Here is a 23,827-nt window from a genome sequence, read left to right on the forward strand (position 1 = left end):
AAAAAATCAGAACAGCTTTATAATGAATAGTTTTCATTTTTGTTGGTAAAAATTTATATAACTTTGATTTGGCTGTGTCATGTGATTTTTAAATTGCCTTAAATATAAAATTCTCTATTAATATTGCTCTATATATACACAAAACATATATCAATATATCATATAATTTAATAATAGTAATGAAATATACACATTGCTTTTTTTCAACAGGCACAAAGTTGTTATTCTTCTTCTCCCAGTATAAGGAGTGTCTAATGGGGATGGAGTTTGGCTCAGGGCTAATGTTTTGAACACACATATTTAAACATGAGGCAGCCATATGGCATAGTGATTAAAATGAGCTTTGGAATCTCAAAGACTGGGTTAAATTCTTCCTCCTTCCTTCACTAATAATAACTACCACTTGTATGATCTTAGGTGAGTTACCTAACATTTGAATCTCTTGTTGCCTCATCTCTAAAATGAGAATTAATATCGACCTCAGCTGGCTTAAAACATTTTTTTCTTTTTCTTTTGATATAATTTTAGATTTACATAAAAGCTGCAATAACAGAACAGAAAACTGAGGTATACCCTTCACCCCATTTCTCCTGTGTTAACAACTTAGATAACCATAGCACGGTTATCAAAGTCAGGAAATTAACAATGTTATAATATTATTAACTTAAAAACAGATCTTATTTGAATTGCACCAATTTTCCCCGATGTCCTCTTTCTGTTCCCACAATCTTTTAGTTATAATGTCTCCTTAATCTCCTCCAATACATGGCTGTTCCCCAATCTTTCCTTGCCTTTACGACCTTGACACTATTGAAGAATAATAGTTATTCTGTAGAATGTCTCTCAGTTTGGGTTTCTCAGATGTTTTCATGATTAAAGTTATACATTTTTGGCAGGAATACCCAGAAGTGATGTTGTGTCCTATTCAGTACATCGTGTCAAAGGGTACATGATGTTTATATGTCATATCGGGTGTAATGTTAACCTGATCTCTTGTTTAAGTTGGTAACCTCAGAAAGTTGTTTTTGTACGCGGTGGTTCTGGAACATGTCTTTAACAAGTGGCAGCTATTGTTACGGTAAAATCCAAACTAAGAACAGAAGTTTTGGAATTAGGTAGACTTGGGTTCCAATGCCCATTTTACTGGTTCCTGTCATGTGACCATGGACAAGTTTTTTAACTTCCCCAGTTCCCGCAGTGTCCAGTAAAGACAAAACTACCTGTAAAGCTGTTAAGAAGCTGTTATAAAGTTAAGAAGATGAAATGAAATACGTAAAGCACTCAGTGCCTGCAATTTATGCATGTTCCATGAAATCAATCACTATTATTACTTTTTAAGTAAGTTACTATTTTTTCTGCAAAATAATCACTATGGCTTAAGATAAAGAAATCTGAGATCTGGGGGAAAAAAGTGGGTTGGAGCATTGTGGGAGTAGGTTGGAAAGATGTCAGATGAGGGGGGACGGCATGGAAGAGCCAACAGCACATCCCTCTTAACTGCATCTCATCTTTCCATTGCAAAAACTGGCATTGCAAGTACAGCCAGAGAACATGAAGGCATTCGTGCTTGATTTCTGACACATTAACCCCATGATGCAAGAACCAATTCCCTGCTATATGCCATGTAGGTTTCTCTCTCATTTGTTCTCTCTTGTAAAATCATTACCCTCTGCTTGCTGGGATCTCTTGCAGGGATTTTTAGGCTGTGACATAGGACATCAAACTTTTTTTTTCTGCGGCTGCCTCAGCTGTTATACTCAGGTGTAGACAGCTAGGAGGGCAATTCTAGGACACACGTAACATACGGTAGTTAAAGTATATCCCTCCTTTTAAAATATAAGCCTAACCCTAAAGAAACCAAAAATAAAGTAAATGTAAAATTAATCCTGGGGGGCATCTGGATTTTAAACACTTCTCCGTCAGACCATATGAAGGATCATAAAACTAGTGCACCACAGCCTTTGTGGATTTAACCTCAGCTTTGGAAAACCACATTATTATTCATAGACATGAGAGAGTAATAAATATGTACTGTATTACTCCATAGAGCTTAGATGTTGATTACAAAGGCATTAGAGCATCATTAAGTGTTGAAGTATTGATAACTAGAAAATCAATAATGTGATACAACAGTCTTCTACAGGATACTATTATTACCAGCCAAGCCCTACAGCATCCGTACCTCAGAGTCCAGGAAGTTAACAGCCACCCACCAAGTTCTCTCTATGCCAAAGTGGGAACCTGTATGCCACAGAGGTAAAATAACCTGCATGTGGAGTTCTCTGAAAACACCAATCTGCCAGATGGAGACTGATGCTCTGGCTCCCAGGCCGGGACGAGGACCACTGGCTCAAGTGATCCAGAAACGACTTTGAAGAGCACTGAATTTTCAGAGGGCGGTTTAAGCAGAGAACTAAGCGGGATCAAGAGTCCAAGGTCTTTTCTCAGCACGCTTCTGGCCCCCGTGTGAGAGGGAAGGTCCATTACTCACTTGCATTCTCACCCTCCTGCTCCGCCTCCTAGCTAACATTACTGAGAGTTTAGCAGGACCTAAGCTTTTTACACTATAAGCTCATTGAAATCAAAGCAATCCTACGAAAAGGGTGAAGAATCCCTATTGACAGGTGAGGACCTAGGCCCCAGAAGTGAGGTGAGGCGCTCAAGGTCACACGCTGGAGCAGGGCTCCTCCACTGGGCTCCAATGTCTGTGTGCTCCACTACTGAGCAGTACGCCTCCTAGTGGGAAGCCGTCCCTTCCCTTTAAACCATGGGGTAAAGCCGAGAAGAAGACTCTGGAACATGTTTTCAGTTCCTTAAAATGAGGTGTACTGTCACCACAAGCCCTGTTACCGACAAATTCGTCTCTCTTCTTTCCGCGCGGCTTCAGGAGCGTACTTCTGGGTCAAACACTCCACCACTGCAGAGGCCCCTAACTAACATGAGGGTCTCCCACCCCCTCCGCCCTCTGCCCAGGCTAACACGTCCACTGTCCAGCCTGCCTCCATCAGCTGGGAGACAACACCAGGGCTCGAGCCTGATGCGGAGCCTGAGCTGCGCACACCGTCCTCCTTCCCGGAGTGCCCCTCGCGCTCCAGGGCGCCACCTGCGTGTACCACAGAGACAATTCCTCAACACAAATCACGTCTACAAGGCAGTGGGTCACATCAGGGGGTAAATTTCCTAGAGAAGGAAGTTCCACACAGTTTCACTTTCCTCAACCACTTAGGCAAAGGTATTTCTTTCTTTCTTCAAAAAGGACTTTCCCCCTTACTACAAAAACAATATATTCTCCTTATAAAAGATTCAAACGATACAGAAGTACGTTCAAATTAGACTGGAAGGAAGGAAGGAAGAGAGGGAGGGAGGGAGGGAGGGAGCAGGGAAGGGAGGGCAAGCAAGCTTCCTCAACTCCATCCTTTAGAAACAACTAGTGCTAAGAGTCTGATGTACATGCTTCAGGGCTTTAAAAAAATGCAAATATAATTGTTAAATGAAAAAAGCAAGGGAGCAGATTCACACGTACTGTATAATACCATGGGTCTAAAAGAGAGGGAAGGAAGGAGATATATACATATTTGCTAATATATGCATAAAATATGACTTGAAAGCTTCAAAATAGTCAATATGAACTGACTCCAGGGAGTGGAGATGGGTAGCAAGGAAGAGAAGTATACTTGTCACTGTACATCCTTTCTTACCATTTGAACATGGAACCATGTGAATATATTATCTACTCAAAATATTAGCAGAGTTAAATACTGAAACAGAGAAAATGGACTTATTAAAAGCCCAAAACAGTGCCTAGCATAGAGTTGGCACTCCATGGATATTACAGAATGAATGAAACAAATGAGACTATCTCTTCCAATATAATAGGAATTACTCTGCTCACAGGACACACCCTGTTCTAAGTCACCTACTGCATACATGGACAAAAGAACAAAAACACTTGATTACTGACAAGGAAAGTGATCATGATTGGCTCTTATAAGAGGAAGAGTAAATATAAATTAAGAGTGAAAGAAGATTTTAGATTGCATCTAGCAACTGGCAAAGATATCAACCACCATTCTGAACATTTTCTCCCAAGACTCCTGTGGGCAGAGAGAGGATAAACATAGCCACTCAAAAGTCTGGATGTGGGCTTCCCTGGTGGCGCAGTGGTTGAGAGTCTGCCTGCCAATGCAGGGGACACGGGTTCGAGCCCTGGTCTGGGAAGATCCCACATGCCACGGAGCAACTAGGCCCGTGAGCCACAACTACTGAGCCTGCGCGTCTGGAGCCTGTGCTCCGCAACAAGAGAGGCCGTGACAGTGAGAGGCCCGCGCACCGCGATGAAGAGTGGACCCCGCTTGCCGCAACTAGAGAAAGCCCTCGCACAGAAACGAAGACCCAGCACAGCCATAAATAAATAGATAAATAAATAAATAAAAGTTTAAAAAAAAAAAAAAAAAAAGTCTGGATGCACAGACTTTTTAAGAAGGACAATTTTTAATGTTTAGTTGACCTTAAAGTTACATGTAAATTTTTTATTTTTGTATTCTCTATAATAATGGTTATATTCATACAAAAACCACTTTCTTTGCCCAAATCTTTAAGAAATATGTGTTTATCATGTTACTTCACACCTCTTGACCTACTACCTCACATATGGGGGAACTTAAGCACCCCGATTGTAAAATTAGATTCTAGCTGAATCTTCAAATTCTAAACAAACTGGTGTCATCAAAGCAAGTGCTTTACCCAAGATCACACAGCAAAGACTAGCAAAGCTGAGACCAGGCTGTGAGAGCAGTTTCTCAGTGAGAGCCTAAGATTTGACTGAAGTCTTTCTGTGTGTCTTTCTCCCCACCTCCACCCAACATGCACACAGCTACTACCGGCTCCCCCAAACAAAAGCCCTCCCATAGCTTGTCTGGGTCTGGAGGCTCACACCCATTTACAGAAATGCTTAGTCCAGCTATGCCCACAAAACATAAAACCTCTAACAAGCCCTGTATCTCATTAGACTTTGTATGAAGCTTTTTGTTTTTATAAACAAAACTGTTTGTAAGCACTTTAGTAATTATTTTGGCTGCACCATTTGAATATTGGTTAATGCACTCATTGCAGATCTGTGTCTTTTATTTATTTGATAAGACCAGAACCTTGGTATGACAACATGTGGTTAACCAACTGTTTTGATTAACAATGTTTGATATTTGTAGTGAGGTGGATGGACCTAGAGTCTGTCACACAGATTGAAGTAAGCCAGAAAGAGAAAAACAAATACCGTATGCTAACACATATATATGGAATCTAAAAAAAAAAAAAAAAGGGTCTGCTGAACCTCGGGGCAGGACAGGAATAAAGACGCAGATGTAGAGAATGGACTTGAGGACACAGGGAGGGGGAAGGGTAAGCTGGGACAAAGTGAGAAAGTAGCCATGACATATATACACTACCAAATGTAAAACAGATAGCTAGTGGGAAGCAGCTGCATCGCACGGGGAGATCAGCTCAGTGCTTTGTGACCACCTAGAGGGATGGGACAGGGAGAGTGAGAGGGAGAGGATATGGGGATATATGTATATATATAGCTGATTCACTTTGTTATACAGCAGAAACTAACACAACACAGTAAAGCAATTATACTCCAATAAAGATGTTAAACAAACAAAAAAACGTTTGAAAACAGTACTGCCTATTGTTTAACATCTTCCATAATACACATCCTCCTGATTTTAGCTGGCTTGGCTTTCCCTTAATTTTTTCAAAGCAACTTCATATTAAAATCAGATTATCCTATTTTACACAAAGAATTCCTTGAATAATAAACATCGGTTAAAATATCTGCACTGAAATTACGTTCAATTCTTACTCAGAACACTTGATACTTTATATATGTGTAATGTCCATAAATCAAATGCATAAATCATGTTTTACAAAAGACACCTGCAGCAGACAAGACACTTCAGCAGGAAACCAATTTTAACTGGTGAAAGAAAAGAAAGTATCTCTGGGAGAAACAAGTATATACATTTTTAGATTGCTACTATAAAAATTTCCTGAAGCATCAGCTCTGAAGAATCACTCTATTCCCTCAGGGAATTTAAGCCAACAGAATATCCATGTCTAGATGTTTTAAGAGGAACTGGGAAATTTGATGCCTGTACAAATTCCTACAGGGGTGAAGGAATGTCCAAACAATTTCTCTACTGGATCAAGTATCTCTAGTCCCCAGGAAAAATTTCAGAGATTTTAGGATCAAATTAATTCCACTCTGTCACAAAAGTAACCAGTGCATGAAGGCAAAGATGGTGATGGTCATGGTCTGGGTCTGGGTCTGGGTCTGGGTCTTGGATAGCACTAGAGAGAGGTGGAAACCAATGTCATGGGGGAGAGACCGTGGTGTTAGGAATTAGCTCCAAAAGCGCTGTGCTTGCTGCCCTGGCCCCGTCTTGGAATAAGACCCAATAAGAGGACAGTCTTCCCCAAGCATCTCCAAGACCTTATCCGAGGTGGCGTGAATTTCCCAAACATTTGATACAAAAATGTTCAAGTATAAAGGAAAACGCAAGTTCTAATTTCACAACACATTCTAAAGCAACTCAAAAACCATCCAAAGCAGAAAGACTTCTAGACTAGGAGACATCAGACCTAAAGTCAAGTCAATGACTACCCCCTCCCATCTTTCAACTTCTCTTTTGAATTAATTGGGCAGAAATTTAATATCTTTCCTCCCTCACAATGTTATTGTTGGACTTGAATATGACAAACCTTTCAAAACCATGAAATGATGCACAGATTATTATATTACCCAAAGGATGGCAAATTTATAAATGATTAAATTGTAATATCAACAGTTTCCTGTCTAGGTAACTACAGAAACAAAATAGGATCTAGACACAATCCTTTAGACAGTTTTATCCAAAGCTATGGTTTCTGTATGAGTTTAATAAATAATACAAATCATTATGACTTAGATTTGGGTCTACTTCTTCTAAACATAACATCACTCAATGAAGGCCTAGCCTTACACCTGACTCTACAGGCTAAGGAGGCAGCAGTCATACCTCTGGGTTCTATTAGTAACTGGACCATGAACTTCACACCAGCAGGGTTGTCCTCCTCAGGATCCCTGAAGACCAGCCCATCAAGCATCATGCAGAGGACAGTGCTTCCAGAAGAGTGCACCTTTGTAACTCCACCAGGGCACAGTCCAAGAGTTATTTCAGTAACAAGAGAAAGAAAAGTCAACAGACAAAAAGTAAATAATTGAATAACAAACATGAGAACAAAGTATTGGGAAGGAAATGGTATGATGTCTGAGATTTACTTTGGCCCCCTCTCTCCCTCCCCTGACCCTGAACAAAGTAGGGCAGAGGGAAAGGTAGAACAAGAATCAGAGAAAGCCGACAGTTGTTAATGCTGGGTGATAAGGATATAGAGTGTGCTACTAGTCACTCCACATTTTCCAAAATTGTCATTATAAAATGTTTTTTAAGCCATAATTTAGTATGAACCCAATTTTTGTTTTGAAAATTACACACGAACACACACAAAAAACATAAGGCACCCAGAAAAAAGAAATAAAAATAAAATAAATACATCAAAAAATCTATGTTGGGTGGTGGGATGAAACACACAACTGCTAATCAGAGAGCCAGTACTCACAGTAAACAGAAGTTCTTTCCACCAAGCCTCAGGCATTCATCAACAGCTACTGGAGCTACCACTGCTTAATTTTTTTTAATTTTTTTAAGCTGTACAATACGATGAGTTGATATACACATACATTGTGAAACCACCATGTCTTTAATAACCTACCCACACATACAACATTCCCTGAGCAAGGTAAGACCTGACCCTGAAAGTACACCCAGATATTACCCACCCTACAGTCCCCCCAGGCAATGGGGCTTTTACGCATAGCTCTTTCATCAAAGAACGAAAACATTTCCAGATTCTCTATGTAAAGAAACCAGGTCAAGTCAACAATAGGAGAGAAAAAAAAAAGAGGCAAAAAGATCAAACTGTGACACGCAAGAACACCTTACATTAGATGGATGATAAAAATCTAAACACCGCATCCCATTTATTGGAAAGATACATACTAAAGCTTTATTCTGTGTTTCTTTTTCTGTTCTTCCTTTCTTTTTTTTTTTTTTTTTTTAACTATTTCCTCACTGGCTCTACATTTCCTTTTTTGATCCAGAGGCAGACAAGAAAGTCAGGAAATATCTGAGAAACTCCACGAATGGCAGATAAGGAGGTGGGTTAAGCAATAATACACTGTTCTAGAAATTCCCTTTGATAAAGGCACTGAGTTCTGAGCCTAATTACTAGGGATAGTTACAGAGACTGTGGACCTTTTCTGATATCTGTCCCTCAACAAGAAAAAAGATTCTCTGGGCAAAATGTTTTTTATTAGTATGGACATCCACGATACAGATAACAAAAGCAGTGGCTGAACAGTACAGCTTAAAAAGATCTTGCAGGTGAGCTGATAAAGGTCCCCCCAAACAAGGAGATTCTTTTGATCTTACATGCCCTCGGGACACTGTGCTCAGTCATCTTCCCAGAGCAAGGTACTCATTACCCAAATGTCCAGACTCTTGACCTTTGCCCCCTGAGTCATATATCCTCTCTCTACATGGACACACAAAAGCAGGGGGAAAACTGCCATGTAAGCCAATCCTCTGTGTTAAAGGGGAAAATTATTTGCATTCCATTCTCACATCCTTCCTCTCTGAAACTTTTTTTTTTTTTGGCTACACTGAGTGGCATGTGGGATCCTAGTTCCCTGACCAGGGATGGAACCCTGTGCCCCCTGCAGTGGAAGCGTGGAGTCTCAACCACTGGATCTCCAGGAAAGTTCCTCTCTGAATTTTTAAAAGAGGCTTGCTTTCCTTAAAAACTGGTCAGTTCCTATCTTATGGATAACATCTTATGATGTTTCTCATTTTGCTGCGCCCACCAGGAATCCCTTAGCCAAATCTAAAACTAGACTGAACCTAAAGATTCACTGCTGATATCTAACGAGTCTAAGTGTTTGTTATGTGGATCCCAAATCAATACGTCCATCACCAGCCACGTGAATTCCTTCTTCAAGAGAGATGAGAGTCAGGGATGGTAATGTGGGTGATGGCATAATGCTGGTTTTCCCCTGGCACTTCGGACGCGTTCTGTACCATAGTTTACGACACATGACAGGGCAGAATTTGTCCAGACTTGATCAAGAACCACATCCACTAAGAAACTCCTCTTGCCATTCAGTTATCCATAACTTTCAATAGTGTGAATTTTCTCGGAGGTCGTGGTCTTTCAAGAGGTCTGTACAAAGTTTGGTTATCAGGCACTACGAAATGGAAATCAAAATAAATCTGAGGTAATGCGAAATAAACATGAAACAGCAAAAAAAACCCCAAGTTTTTTATAGCTATCTATACGTTTTGCTTTAAGTCATAGCTAATTTAATTTGGGGGGCAGGAAAGCAAGACAAGTTTGACCCCAACGTTCAGGCTGTTAGAGCCAAAGTTGCTTTTTTTCTAGGTTTTTGCTTTTCATTCAACACCAAATGGTTTAGCAAGTAATGACTGGTATGAATTTTTTCTGCCTAACTAAAAAGTAAAAATAATGAAGTTAATGACTGCTTCTTAAAAGTGAATCAAGTAATGAGCCAAATTAACAAATCACTACATGAACTAGTTATACTTTGAGAACTAATTATCCTATGTAGAATAACACTGTAATCTGCATGGACTCCTTTTAGCTTTTACATAACAGGAAGAGCCTGGCAGAAGCACTTGAGTGAGCTGGGAGTTTCGGCTCACATCTAACTCATGAGCTTATCCCTTGAATCCAGAGATATCAAGAGACAGCAAACCTTGAGGTGATGGCAAACTCCATGCCCTGCTCTCTCTAGCCACATGGCTACTTTTTTGTGATTAGATACCAAAAAATGCCTTCATGGGTTACTGTTTTGATTAGTATATTGAATTTTTACAACTCGAGATGCAATTCATAGTAAAAAGCATAGTAACGGGTTGGTGGGGTCCCCTGGATACCTTCACCAATCTGGGACTAGATTAACCCCTCCCTCACAACACAGTAAAGCATGTGGATGGCTAAGTAACCAGTCACTGTCACTGACTGGAATTAGCTAAGACAAGCCTGACAACTCTGTTCCCACTGGTCGACGTGCAATGCTTATCAAGACTTAAGTTACATTTGCTCTCAACTTGTTTGTGCAGCTTGTACTTGGTTCTGTTATTACATAATTTAACAAAATATTAAGTAATAAATGAAATTCGAATCTGAAAAAAAGTGACCTGCTGTTTCTATAAAACTAAACTGAATGCTTTAGAAACACTTGACAAATGAAAATAGCTAAAAATGCTGAAAAATTAGGTGTATTCGAGATAATGTTAATATTCTAAGGGGAAAACATGACTTCTCAATACCTAGACGGATTCAGTACTGAGCTGCTTGGAAAGTTTTGATGTTCTGGATTTAAAGAAATAAAGACTGGACATCACCGATGGTGCGTCGTGACTATGATTTGTGAGGGAAAGACAATTATGGAACACAAAACAGAGAACCCATATCCAAAGAAACACTCTTGACACTAAATGAAAGACTAACCGATTCTGAGCGTTGATATTTCTAAGTTTAATAAAATGTTTATGGTGGGCATGTGTCATTTTTCATTATTTCCACTCTCAAATGATTAATCATCCAACTAGGGGTCCTAATTGTATTTGTATTTGACAAAGCTTTCCCTAAGGAACTAAACCAAGTTCTGGACTCTCCCCCTCTATTTCCTTCTTTCCTTGATAAAGAACTTGAACAAAAATGAAAGGGAGACAGTTTGCCTTGATGAAATCTCACCCCCCTTTCAGTGGTCATGTTCTCTGGATTCTGCACTTCCCTAGGCTCTGCAAAGGAGGCTCCCAGGGCTGCCTGCCTGGTGGCCCACGTTAAACACTGCCTCTTCTCCTCTCTCCTTTGCATTTACAACCGCCTTTATCTCAAGTCCTAGTATGCTCAGCTAGGAGCTGAGCAAAGTAAGGCAAAGGTCAACTTACACTACAAAGGTGTTTCTTTTCTCTAGGATGTTTGCATTTCAGAAGATCTATCCATAAGTGGTAGCAGTTTAAGAGTATACAAAAAGGAAGTTAAAAAAAACAAAAACAAAAAACAAAATACACAGGACTGTAGAGGGGGAGATATTTTGGAACCAGAGGTAGCAAGGAACAGGTCAGTCTGAAAGCAAATGAGTTAAAAAGTAGTAAGAACTAGATTTAAACTCCATCTGTGACTTTGGGAAAATTAACAACCTTTCCAAGCCAGTTTCCCTGTATATAAAAACAAGGATAACACCACCTACTTCACAGGATTACATGAAATAAAGAGTTGCAAAGCACCTAGCACAGTCCAGGCATACAGTAGGTGCTCAATCAATCATGGCTGCCTTTAGCAGTCTACTTCCTCACATCCGACCCCACCACGTACCACATCCTCCAAATGGTATTATTTTTCATATCGTGCCTCCCCCAATTTAAGGACCCAAAGATTCTCTTAAAAGTATCTGGGTTCCCGGGGCTTCCCTGGTGGCGCAGTGGTTGATAATCCACCTGCCAATGCAGGAGACACGGGTTCGAGCCCTGGTCTGGGAAGATCCCACATGTCGCGGAGCAACTAGGCCCGTGAGCCACAACTACTGAGCCAGTGCATCTGGAGCCTGTGCTCCGCAACAAGAGAGGCCGTGACAGTGAAAGGCCCGCGCACCGCGATGAAGAGTGACCCCCGCTTGCCACAACTAGAGAAAGCCCTCGCACAGAAACGAAGACCCAACACAGCCAAAAAATTTAAATAAATAAATAAATAAATAAATAAATAAATAAATAAATAAGTCAGGAGCTCTTTAAAAAAAAAACAAAAAGATAACGTTCCAAAAGTATCTGGGTTCCCACACCTCAATGATTCCCTAAGCAGCAGCTCAGGGGCTCTGTTATGAAGAAAGCTGTATAGGGCAAGGTAACATTATTTACAAGATACACACTTGTAAATAAATGCACACTTTTGTGAAAATATGGGGCACTCAAAATGTGAACATCGGTTGATTTATTAAATTTACTCAAAATTAATGTACTGTAAGATCAAAGGCAGTAACAAACAAACAAACAAAAACCCCCAGAAAATAGTCAGTTTATCCTCTTTACATCAATACTCCCAACCCATTCTCTTGCAGTGAATCTGATCATCTAAGATCTCTGATGTAGTTGCTGGATTTAGAGATCCAAACTGTACGCTCTTTGCAAACAGCAAACACCTAGATGAGAGCTCACTCAGGGTGGGGTGTTCTGTGGGTACCAGGTAGGATACGTGGTCATGGGCAGTGTCTGTTTCTACTGTCACTACCCAGTTCAAGAGAAGGATCTTGCATCTTGAATCATACACACACACAGTAAAGCAAGATGAAGGCACTGAAGAGTACAGGAAAGATTAAGTACGGGAGTGGCCTGCTCTCTAGTTCATAAATGAAAGGAGACGGCCATGACACCAAACCAAAGGAGAAAGGAGAGAAAAGGGGATACAGCTAGCTTATGTTTAACAACATTCCAACGACACACACTTCTGATCACAGCTTACTCCCCCTTCCGTGAAAGAGACAATCAATTTCTAAAAGGTCTGAAGAACAAAGTGTCTGGGTTTATTTAGATTTCTACAACTCTTTGCCTCTGTGCACATGAGTTACCTTTTCTGGGTAAGCATCAACTACTCTACATTGCTTTGATTTTCTCTTTGGAAGACAAACACAAGTTGAGAAAGCTGCCTTTGCCATTTGCCAAAGATCATAAAATGCAACAGCTGTTACCTAAGCAACCGTTCAGGTTTCAAAGGTATTCAAGATAAATCAGTTATTTCCTTTAAAGAAAAAGCTTTTCTCTTCCACATATGTTAATCATATGTTAATCATAAAGAAGCCACTGAAAACAAATGAGTTTTGGGCCTATGGAGGGATGATGGTGATGAAATCCACCTCAAGAAGTGGCATCTGAGAACTGCGATGCTGAATCGTTGCACTTCTCTTCAGTGTATAACTTGGGAGTAACTCTACTATGTACTAGATACATTTCAAAAGACTACACACAGAAATAACCCCACACCTGGACTTTGTGCTCTGGTGTGCTAACAAATATTTTAGAATACAGTTAATATCATACTGCATTTTTTTTCTCATTAATAAAAGAGGCAGACTTGTTGGTTATTTCTCTACTCTCTCTGAGCTTCTTAAAAAATAAAGGTCTTTGGGCAATGATAATTACTTGAAATAAGAATTAAAAATAAATATGTATGCACTTCAAATGGAAACCCCAAAACAGATGATATAAAAATAATCAGATTCTTCACAGCTCTACAAATGCAGGGAGCAGGCATCTAAAAATATTTACAGGAACTATCAGATATTGAAATATTAAATATTGAAATTATCCTAAATTTTAAATTATCAGCTTTTAATTCAAAATAGTTTATAAAATCAATTTAATAGCAACTTGAACTTTTAAAATTTTTAAATTATTTTAACACTACAGAGTCTTTAGTCCAAACGGGTTGCACGACTTTTCTAAGCAATTTGAACGTAACCATTAGCACCCAAAACTGGTTTGGGATATCACGACTGAGAACTTTTTGGTATCACTTCTCAAAGGTGAGGTTCTGGTAAGTTCTTGCCGTGTCTTGGTAACATGTCTTCTGTGAAACCTGCACATATTCTCAATCAAACTAAGTCAAGAATCCCCATTACTATCAAGCCACCACGTGAAGAAATTAAACAAGCTGAAAACCACCCAACAGTTCTCTTTTGATATGACAAGCATTACTGAGGAACCCTAACAACTGCAGTTTGTCTCTGTGGAACAGAAGACAAAAATTTATAATAATAATAATAATGATGGGGACTTCCCTGGTGGTCCAGGGGTTAAGAATCCGCCTTCCAATGCAGGGGACGCAGGTTCGATCCCTGGTCGGGGAACTAAGATCCCACATGCCGCGGAGCAACTAAGCCCACGCGCCGCAACTACTGAGCCCGCGTGCTCTGGAGCCCACACACCACAACTAGAGAGAAGCCCACGGAACACAACGAAGAGCCCGCGTGCTGCAACTAAGACCTGACGAAGCCAAATAAATAAATAATTTTTTTTTTTAAAAAATGACGATGATGATAATAATGACGATGATAATTCTTTGTATTATTCAAGACAGAACTAAGCCCGAATATAATGAACAATTCTAGCCAGGAGTTTTATGTGAGCCAAAATCGAAAGAATAAGAAAAGAAATACTACTCATGGATATTAAATTCTTAAAAGTGATAGGGTATATGAAATGTCCAGAGAAGACCAATCTGTAGGACAGAAAGTAGATTAGTGGTTGCCTGGGGCTGGGGATGAGAATAGGGATTAACTGTAAAAGGGCAAGAGGGATCTCATTGGACTGGTAAAAATGTTCTATAACTGGTTTATGGTGCTGGTTGCTTAACTTGGTAAATTTTTAAAATCTCTGAACCGTGCACTTAAAAGAGGTGAATTTTACAGTAGGTAAGGTATACCTCAATAAAGTTTCTTTTCCTTTTTTTTTAAAGTGATTGGGTGATCATTTGGTCTTGGCATTTTGGTTGGGGCTGGGAAGTAACTAAGTAAGGATGTACTCACATCCTCATTTGTGAGAATGTTCATCCTAGTACCTTCTAACAACCTGAATCTCATAAGAGGAAAATTAGTTAGATTATAGTACTTTCATACAGTAAAATATATGCAGCTACTATAAATGGTGTAGGGAAAATGGGACAACAATCTAAATGTCCATCAATGAAAGCGGTACACTGGAAGAAATTATGGTGCAGTCATCCTCTGAAAGTAGTGCAATCCATACTAAATAGACGATCGAAATATATGTGTTAGATTATATACAATACATATAGAAATATGTCCAGCATATCCTGAGTGAAAAAATGCCTCGCAGAACAATGCATATGGTAGGATATTAAGAAACGGGTGTAGATTATCTATGCATGTGCGTGTGTTTGCATGTATATTTGGGAAAATAAATACCAAGCTGTTCGCAATGTTTCATTAGCCCTTGGAAGTAGAAATGGGAAGAGAGGATTTGCCATCAAAGTTCAAGGAAGAGATTTGGAAGTAAGTGCACCGAAGTGCTGAGAATGGTTGTCATTGGATAGATGGGATTTATATATTTTTTTAATGTTCTTTGTAACTGTCTTTATTTTCTTACAGGGGAGGAAGGCTGGTATAGTAGTAGTCAAGAGATGACCCAGATTTAAATCCTGGCCCTTCTGTTTACTGCTGTGAGATCTTGAGCAAATTACTCAACCACTCTGCGCCACAGCTTTTTGTCTCCGTAAACCGAGGATAATAATAGCACCTACACCATAGCCTATGAGGATTAACTCAGTATATCATATACACAAGGCACTTAGAGAGCAGTACATAATAAGTATTCCCAGTTAGTGCTCATCAGCATGTATATCAGTAAATTATTAGTAAGATAAAAAAAAACATGAAGAGAAACTATACTTTTGTGGGGAAAAAGAAAGAAGTATAAAATCACATGCACTGACCTTTTGTTCCATTGCTTCAAGTATGTTCAATATGAGTATGGGAGCAGGATGCATCAGGCACTGATCAAAGTCTGGGCAGTCATCAGAGCCTGTCTTATGACCAATAATGATGTAACCGACCTCCCTGTGAGCTACACCGAGGCCAGAGGGTACCTGGACGGGAAGCTCCCAAGTGTTCTGGCTCAGTGTGTGGTGACCAATTCATAATGCAGCCTCCGCCAAGGGAACTTCACTGTCTCCCGGTGGCGATAATTAGCGTGTGTGACCAGACCAACGGCAGAGGACTCCAGAAACACCAACGCTCCGATATAAATACTTACGCCTATAACTGACCTCAGTGGGACTTGTGGCCACATCTCGAGACATACAACATAAACCAGGGGCAATTATGTGACACTTGAACCAGCAATGGGAAAAATCATTAATTGTCACGTTCTAAGAGCACATCTCTCTGTCTTCCTGAAAAACAGCAAGTTCTAAACTAGCCCCATTTCCCATACCTGATGTTGTAAGAGGTACTTTCAACATCAGCGATGCCGGAGATCTTTATCAACAGCTGCCCTCTCCATCTGCACAATACCAGAAACCTCCTTAAAGGGAGGACACATATTTGTCGAGTGATTATTATCTACCAAATTCATCTATTTCTCTCAAAACTCTTCGAGGTAGGTATTTTAATCTCCGCTTTTACAAATTAAAAAAGCTGGGGCTCGGAGAGCGTGTATTCCTTATTTGGGAACACCCGTGAGCGGCAGCATGAGAACCAAATGCGGAAACTTCATTTCCAAAGCCTCTGCTTTCCCACTCACTGTAAAGCCTACTAGTTTTATTCTCAAGTGGTTCACACTTTTCATTTCAACTGCAAAGCATTCCTCCAAAAAGTCTACACACCACTGAAAATTTATACCACCTAATCAAAAATACCCCACAAAAGGTCCTGTATTTTCTTGAAGCATCTATTTTTTTTTTACAACGGTCACTGTTGATATTAGCATTTTATTTTTCATTTGCTTAGTTTCTCCAGGGCCGGCTTGGAGCCTTTCAACAAGGCACCAGGATCTCACCTGCAGACCCGCCCTCACTGAGTGGAACTAATGACAGACACTCCTGCTTTTAGAAACTCATTCTTCAAAGTAGATTCCATTCGTCTTATTAATTTATCCTCCTGTATAAGATGTCAAAGACAAATTCACAAATGAATTTCTGTCAGCCTTATTTAGTCAACTTGATTTATAAGCTAAAGCTAAGGATGCAAGGTGGACTAAAGTGGTACAAAACTATTGTGCCTAAGAAATCATTTGTGAGCTTTCCTCTGACACAGCTAGGCATTTTTAAACATCTCCATTTATCTTTCATTTTGATATCCTGTTTAGAAAGGTGCCATTACCAAGCTACCAAAAATTTATCTGGTCGAAACGAATTAATGACATCATCAATTATTTCAGCAGTCTGCATTGGAACGAAGGCTTAATAAGCACCATGATCATTCAAAATAACAATGGCTGGTTCTCTAATGTTCTGATGTCCAATTATTTTTGCACTGAATGTTACTGAATAGTTGCAGAAGTCAAAGCTTAGCATTACCTTTCTCAAAAATAAATCCATCTTCCTATTATAAGGGCCTTATTTCAGTAAATTCAACTTAACGGAATCAACTGCCTTCATAGAACTATGAAGAGTAAACAAAGCCATTACACACCTCATCTCAGGTCAAATGGCATGAAAAAGAGGCCAGGATCCTATTGGAAATTAAGATTTATTGTTATTTTCAGAGAACAGAACTGTAGGTCAAACCAGGAAAATACTGTACCATAATATTGCCCTTTATAGGATACCATTAAAAGGCTTTCCGTATATATGAATAAGTACATAAATATAGATTATACAAAATTTCAGGAAATCCTTAAAATCTTCTCTGGGAAAGAACTAGTCAGATCTTTTCCTTGGATTTAGGCTGAGTCATAGTTTACAGTATACGTAACGTGCTTTTATACAGTCAATTTTTGTTAACCAGAATCTTAAAGTTTAAATGTTCAGATGAGAAGTCCGTCCTTTGAAGAAATGTGGAGGGATAGCCATTCTTGATCTATTCATTATTTTAAAATTGGATTTAAAAAAAATATTGTTTTAGCAACACTCTAGTCACAAGAGAATAGATATAATTATCTCTGACTGGCCGGTCTAGACAGGTAACCATGTGAACACAAAGAAAGAGGAGGTTGGTATCAGTGGTCTTGGTGTAAATAAGACGGTATGGGGTCTCCAGGGCTATGAGACATACTAGGATTCGTGGAAATAACTTTGGTCCCAAACTACAACTACCAGGCCTCAAAAACAGCAGATAGTGTGGCCAACTTTTCTTAACCCCCAACCTCCTTTCATTTCTTTTTTAAAAGAGAACATGTTTTATATTCCTTACACCAGAATAACAATATTTCAATGAACAGTGAAAGACACGATATATAACATGGGAAAAAATATTTGCAATACATATATGAAAGGACTAATTTCCCTAATTTAAAATGAGCTCATATAAATCAATACGATAAAGGCAAAGAACCCTGTAGGGAAGAAAAGGAGCAAGAAGAAAGAGGAAGGAGAAGAGGAAGAAGACAGTACACAGTAAAGCATAGGAGCAGACAATTTACAAAAAGAAATATGAATGCCCAAGGAACCTATAGAAAGATACGAAACCTGTTATTAAAGATAAGCAAATGAAAACAAAGAGGTAACATTTTTAACTTATCAGATTGGCAAAAATGTTAAAGCCTCGTGACTTACAGTGGTGATGGGGGTGTGGGAAAGACACAACCTTGGGAAGAGAAAACCAATCTGTGTAGCCCTTCTAGAGTACAATCTGGAAATGCTTACCAAAGTTAAAGATGCACGCATCCTCTGACTTAGCCATCTCACTGCTAGGAATGTAACCTACTGATATATCATCAGGAGGTTTATTTACAAAAAGGCGAACTATAATAACTCCAGTAGGTAACTACAATTCCTCCCCACAAATACTTGGCAATGACTAAACTAGCCAGAAGACAAAGATAAAATCAATTACTACACGTCCATAATGTGGATGAAATAATGAAATCTTGTACATATCATATTAAAGTAAATAAGGAAGATCTGTGTGTTGATGGGAAAGAGCTCTAAAAAAGTAATAGGAAAAGTACAAAAAAAAAGGCTATAGAAAATATGTACAACTGAATCCCTTTATTAAAAAAATGTAAAAAGCAGAGAGCCAGAAAGATGCAGATATATGCCCAAAACATTTTTTTTCCTGGAAGAAATCACAAAAAATGTAACAATAGTCACATTTGAGGAGAGGCTTTTACTTCTCTTTTTGTACCTTTTGATACCATTTGTATGTTAGCCATGTACACACACTGTTTTTTATTTATTTTCAACGTCATCATGGGTTACCTGAATGTAAGATTATGGACAGTTCTCTCTCTCTCTTTACATTTGAAATCTAATTTAAAAAAATGTTAAAGCCATAAGCCTTTAAAACATCTGAACCTCCCAAAATATATTTAATGAGCTAAAGGTTTTTCAGGAGAGTTCTGAGGGAGAAAAACTCAAAATAAGAAATGAAGTAGAGAAAAAGAAGGCAGCACAGACAGATCAAGTTATCAACTTGGGTTCAAGGTCAAGGCTGAGTACCTGTCCCTTTCTAATGTTTTAAACAAAATGATAAATTATGCATTGCATGGTGTTAGGGAGCAAGAAACTGCTATGAAATCTAGCAGTTCAGAGCTGTGGAATGCAGAAAACAACCCAGAGAGAAAAATCTTTAAAAAGCTCTTCTGGAAGGTCTAGTCCTCCAAATTCACAAGAAAGCAGTAAAGAAATGCACTAGCAAACAACCACTACACACAAATAAAACCATAACCCTATATATTATATTGTGAAATCCTTTGGCAAATATTTATAAAGCGTGAGAGATAAATCTCAAATTGAATTACTTCATGTGCAATTATAATTCTAGGTTGTAGCAAATATTTTCACAAGCATTAAACAAAAAGCCTGGGATGTCATCTGGTTGGATGGCATTTCATAAATGTAGCATGCACCAATTCCTGATTATCCATGTATTTATCTAAGGTTTAAGAGGCAAACAATAAAAAAGAAAATGAAAGAAACTTAATCTTCAACAGTCCCTTAGTGATAGGTCACCACATGGAAAACACAGGTAATCAAACCATATAGTGTTCAAGGTCTGAGGAAAATGATTCAGTACCATCAAGGGAAAAAATAAAAACCACTCCAAAATATATACATCATGTGCTATTGCCTGGTTGAATGAAAGAAAAATAAAGGTTCTGAGGAAAAGGTGAGCTTTCTCCTCCCTGTGCCAGTTATCAATTTACTGTCTGTCCGCCATAAGTTCACCCTTTACTGCCTGATCTGCATAAATGGATCTGGGCCCCTGAGATATTTTTTCACTTGCTCGCTTGCATGATGTTGTTAACCACTGTCAGCAAAAGATGCTGGCAAGACACAGCTGGAGGAAGGCCCCGTGCCTCCTGGTTCTGGCGCGCTCCTTGGCAGCCCCCTGCAGTATGAGCAGGTTCGCTGGCACCCGTCTCCCGCTTGTGTAGTGGAGTATCCCGCCCACATCTCCCTGTGCACAGCGTTCCCCGGCACCCCAAAGGATGGATGGTGCCTTTTCAGCAAGTTCCACCAGCCTGGCACCACAGCAATTTCTCTGCCACACAGTGGGCCACAGCCAGGAGCGTTCTCTCCAGCAAGGTCTGGATCGGGTATGAGGTGTGGCCTTTGCCTCAGGGGCCCAAGGGCCAGTGGTTGCTCCCTATTATCTATTATTTCTGTACTCTAGAGCTCTGTTTACTTCTTATTAGCCAAGCCATCATTGCTCCAACCCCTTGTCATAGCTAATAACTCTTAATATTTAACTGCTGCCCTGTTCAAACTACTGTATGGTATCTGCCCCCCGACTGCACTGACCGACACACTCTCTTTATCTACCAGCATTCCTGCTGCAGGTCCCATGGCAAACTACACAAGTGAAAGAAAGAGCAAGAATTTGCATTTTTCCATTTCTGTCCCTGGTTGCATGGCCTTAAACTACCTACATTCTCTCATCCTGTTTGCTCACCTCTCAAAAAAAAAAAAAAAAAATATATATATATATATAATGTATCACTGTGATATTTATAATATTAATGTTATGAGGAGTAAGTTAAGCTAGCATAGGCAAACCACGAATCCAGTACCCAGCCCACATAATCTGACATGTCTTTAGTTATCCACACCTAGCACCCTGACACATGGAGAGCTTGAGCCCAAATGTGCCGAATACTCCATGCTCCAAAGATCAGAAGAGGTTATCCATTCAGAAAACAAACATAGCAAAAAAAAAAAAAAAAAGACAGAAAAAAACCCACATTCATATTCCTCACTTTTCAAGTGATTTTCACAATAAAATTCTAAATAACAGTCATAGAAGGGCAGAAAGTAAGAAGCACTATGATTTTTCATTGTATTAAAACTTCTCCCACTTAGGTGAAAATCACTTCAGGGAGAAAATCTGGTTATCCCTTGAGGATTTCCTGGTTAGATTAGACCCATGCAATTTTAAGGTTAAATTCCACGTCATGAAAAAAAAAGACTTTTTTTGGAGTATGGTGGGAGGAAGGAAAAGAACACTAGGGAGAGGCACTCTCTTGTAGGTTAAGGGTTGCCATCATTCTGCACCCCTCTCTCACTTTCTCACATAAACGTGGTCACCAAATCCCACCAATTCTATTCCACAGACTTCTCCTAAATGGAATATGTCCTCTCTTGCTTGGAACCACTGTCGCTGCCTACACCCTGGCCTTCAGAAGGGATCACATGGGTTATCACAATCCAGGGAGATATAAGATCCTCCCTGCCATCAAAGTTCCATAGCTTAAAGATAGCCCCCCGCCCCTGCGACACCATCACGCTCCTACAGGAGACCACTCTTCCAGCCTCTGCATTCCGGTCTCCCTCAGTGACTCAAGGAACCCCAAAGTGTCAGGCTGTTTCAGGGCTCCAAGCCTTCACAGGGGCTGTGAACCTGGCCTAGAATGCCTCGTGTAGGCCCCACTCCCATTCCCTGGCAAGTCCTGCTCACCCTAAGGCCCCTGGCAGAGGCCTCCTTGAAGACAGGATTAGTTCCACTGAAATGGACCTACATTCTAGGTGTTGAGCTCCTCTAGGGCAGAGACCAGCTCGTACTTGTCTTTGAACGTCTGGCCATTACATGGAAGCAGCAGCAAGTTTACTCATGACTGGGAATAATCATACCTACCTTATGCAGCAGCTGTGAAGGAAAGAGATAAGGCCTAACCACTGTGAGCAGCTATAAGTAAACGAATACTGCTATAGGACGTAATACAGATAATGAAATACACAGGTTTAGACCAGAGCTCTCTGCAATGATTTCATGCTATGAAAAATAGCTGAAGCCTTTAAATTATGATTCCTAACCATATAGCCATTCACTTGGTGAACAAACATTTATCGAATGCTTACTTTATGCTAGGTGCAAATTTACTTTTATCATAAACCATCACATGAGTCAGGATAGTAGTGGACTCAGTGTAGAAAACAGGATAATTAAACTGAATTTAAAACCTCTATGAGATTACAGATATTATTACAGTATTAAAGATTACAATATTATCTTAAAATATTGGGAGAAAAAAGCCAATGATCCAAAGCTGATGGCATACCACAAATTGATTTATTTTCTATTTCTGTATAATCAGTGTATAGTATTTTTAGTTGCCAGGGGATGTTCTTTTCAGAGGCCCCGCTTTTCCCTAGTTTGAGCCAAAATGACAAACCACAGGGATTCTGAGAAGATAGCACTCAGGATAACTGGGCTAGTCCAGACGTTTATTTATTAGACCCTAACGAACTCCCCCAGAAGATTCCTACCCTGGTTCCCTATCTCCAGGCCCTCCCCTCTCCCACTCATTCTTCCTACTCATGATACTACATTCCTAGGTTCCTCATCTTCCCTGCCCACTTAGAGAGGGCACTGGCTTCTATCTTTTTAATTTGGTGGCTGCAAACATATTCTTTATTTAAAAAAAAAAAAAAAAAAAGTGAAAGCATTCTGTGAAAAAAACTTCCAAACAGTGCACTTCAGTAAATTCTGAACCAATCTGTTAAAAACCTAAAACTGTACTCACTATGTGCCAGGGACCTGGACTACCGAGATGCATGGAACACAGTCCCTGCCCCCGAGGAGTTCACAGTCCGTCTCAAGAGAGAAACATGTAATGCAACCTACTAAGCGATGTATGGAAAAGTGCATGACTGCGCACGCCTCGAGGCCAGGACGCATTAGGTCACCTTATATTGGTTGGCCAAAAAGTTCGTTCAGGTTTTCCTGTAAGATGTTACGGAAAAACCCGAATGAACTTGTTGGCGAACCCAATACGTAAGAGGTGCTCAGCTCACCACATACCAGCTGCGCTGGTCCTGGGCTGATAGATCCATCCCTTCTGGTCCCCGACTCTGCTCTGCGTTGTCACAGGGGATCAACCTGCTGGATTCAACCAATGGGAGGTGCTGGCAGAAGACTGGAGAGCAGAAGCTGCCACGAGTACTTCTCACCTTCCTGTCCGGGATCTCCTTTGTGGCTTTGGCTTTTATCTGTCCCTGAGCTCCAATAACAGCCTCCACAACTTGTCCCTCCAGCCTGAGACTAGTAATGACTTCCTGCTGGGGCTAATCTCTAGGCTTCTTCAATGGGCTCCCTGCTGCACCATCACCTGTGGAAGGAACTTCACTAAATACCCTCTATTGTAAATAAAAGTGGCTTCTGTTTTCCTACTTAGGCCCTGACTAGCCAGTTACACTATAATGTGCTAATAATTCACTTTGACTCTCAAAAGCAGTCACGCTCCGCTGGAATTCAAAGTTGAAACTTGAGGAAAACTAAGATTTTCAATAATAGTAATAATACCTTCATTTGGCCCGAAAGAGTCAACTTTGTTAAACCCTAGAAATGTTTTGGTTTATATAGGAATTTCTTGAAAATGGATCCAATGCCTTAATACATATTTTCCTTAAGGCTGAATCACCTTCCTGGGATGAGATAACGTAAAGGTCTGTATCTGTCCTGCCCACCATGGTGACCACCAGGCACGTGTAGCTCTTGAGCACCGGGATGTGGTTAGCATGACTAAGAGACAGAATG

At 39.9% G+C, this 23,827-nt stretch overlaps 1 protein-coding gene across 21 annotated transcripts in view; it reads right to left on the reverse strand.

The window, feature by feature from the left end:
• SGMS1 (sphingomyelin synthase 1) overlaps positions 1–23,827 on the reverse strand; it is a 294,748-nt gene that overhangs the window by 64,757 nt on the left and 206,164 nt on the right. For 3 of the 21 annotated variants that reach the window (XM_082339547.1, XM_082339538.1, XM_082339558.1), the window contains one exon: positions 7,056–9,340. The exons of the other annotated variants lie outside the window; for them this stretch is intronic. The gene's annotated coding sequence lies outside the window, so the exon portion shown is untranslated. The remainder of the gene's footprint in view (positions 1–7,055; positions 9,341–23,827) is intronic. 21 annotated transcript variants of the gene reach the window in all.

This window comes from Balaenoptera borealis, assembly GCF_965194805.1.
Source record: "Balaenoptera borealis genome assembly, chromosome: 10".
NCBI lineage: Eukaryota > Metazoa > Chordata > Mammalia > Artiodactyla > Balaenopteridae > Balaenoptera > Balaenoptera borealis.